Source organism: Merops nubicus, unplaced genomic scaffold (assembly GCF_000691845.1).
Source record: "Merops nubicus isolate BGI_N331 unplaced genomic scaffold, ASM69184v1 scaffold5460, whole genome shotgun sequence".
Classification (NCBI taxonomy): Eukaryota; Metazoa; Chordata; class Aves; order Coraciiformes; family Meropidae; genus Merops; species Merops nubicus.
Genome location: NW_008582039.1, coordinates 41,947 through 44,008, shown reverse-complemented (window position 1 = coordinate 44,008; position 2,062 = coordinate 41,947).

Genomic DNA, 2,062 nt, shown 5'->3' with positions numbered 1-2,062 from the left:
TTTCCACAGGCGCTAATAACTTGTTATGATCAGAATCTGTTTGTGTTCCAATAAGGAAAATATAACTTAATGTTGTATATTAAATGGCATTCTTACTGAATTGCTATGGCACTTATTGAAGAAAAGTGAAATGAATTTTAAAAAGGAACTGTTGCTCTTATACTCTTAAATACTCTTCTTTTTTTTTTTTCAATAAGATTGCTAAATTTTTTTTTCCCTTAAATACTCCAGTATTTGGTTGATTCATGAAAAATCCTCCAGAAGCAGTAGCTTTTCCTTCCTTCTATAACACAGAAAAACAATGGGAGTTTGAGTGAACTTTGTTGATGTATGGACTGCTGATATAAATTCCAGATGTCTGGAAGCAGCAAAAAGCATAGGAGTTTCAATCTAATCCCACGCACTGATTTCTTTGATCAGAATTACTGCTACCAGATAAAGGCACCTAATGTGCAGTTTATAGAAGTTAATAAAAACCAAAACAAAACCAAACCCCAACAATTTTTGAGGGCTGCACGCAGGGCTGCACCAGTCACCCTTCTGTTGCAGAGACCAGTGTTCTAATACCAGAAAGTTTTGCTTTAAGCAATGCTAAGGACTCCCACTGCAGATTGTTGAGTGCTAACATCAACTGTTTCTATGGAAGCCACAAACAGTTTGCTTTTGTTGCTTTTTTTGTTTGTTTGTTTCATTTAATGATTAGAGCATAAGCTAGAAAGGGAAGTGACATTGCTTTAAGTATACTTCAAGCATAAAAGAGAAATATTTGGGGGCTTCTGGCATAAGTTTGCCCTATTTGACAGACAAAGCTTAAAAGCAAAGCATTGTTGTAACGTTGAAACAAAAAGATCCCATTCTAAGCACCAGCAACATCTCAAGTGCCTTTGCCATGGACATGAATTAATAATTATTGCCAGAGAATGCATATTATTCAAGTTGAAACATCTAACATCTATTAATTATGCTTTTTTTTCATTCACACCTAATACAATATATGTTAATTCCTCTTGTTCTTTTACCTGTTTTCTCTCTTTTTTTTTTTTTTTTTTCCTAATTCAGGTATTTTAAAGGTCAGTAAGAATTCTAGGGGAAAGCTTTTGGACCAAATTGCCTATTGTGTAAAGAAAAGTTCTTCTTTTAATAATCAGTTGAAGCAGTTATTGTTTTAAAACAGAATAAAATACTGTGTAAAACAGGCACATAATTATTTTAGTTTTAAAGCCTTTTATTTCAGATAAAGCATGCTGCTATATACAGAAAAAAAAATTGGGTCAAAGCAAGAGCAATACAGAATGGGCAACATGTTCCTTAAAACTTACAAGATGTTTTTAAAAATTTCAGTGCATCAGTAATACTATACATTCCCCTCACTCCTGAATCACCTCTAGCAAAATGGCCTTTCCTCACAGATCCTGAGCAACCAGAGCTATCTCTAGCTTTCATAGAATGACAAATTCAGGTTTCCAACAGAAAACTTACAGCGTCGGTTTCGGCAAATGACTTCTACCAGTATAATATATTGAAGAAATGTAACTTCACAATTCTAATATGTTATTTCAAACAGCATCACTCAACTATGCGAACTTAGTATATTGTACATTTAGCAAAGTCTAGGTCAGGCTCAATCAGTTCTCCTTTTCAGCTTTCTTTCTCCTGCTTTATTATCTTTACAGCAATAAAACTCAGTACAAATCTCATTACTCTTCCTCCTACAGAAATATTGTCAATAACTTCCCTCTCATTTCCTTCTAGGATTAAAGTCAAGAGAGTACAACAGTGATGTTTTCCTGTATACTGAAGTTGCATTTGATATATAAAGGACAAAAGCTAATCTACTTTATAATGAAGAGTATGAACCAGGTTGTATCATTAGTTTTACTTTTGGTGACAGCAAAAGGATAATGGGCTAACAAAGAAATCTACAGACGGCAGGCACTCAGAGAGCGGCCCTAGCCGTGAGTCTTTCCTGTGTGCATGACACTCTTAGGCTCTAACTCAGGACAGCAGTTAATGTTTTACTCTAATTCTCTGTCTCAGGTATTTGCCTGCTAAATGTGGGCTT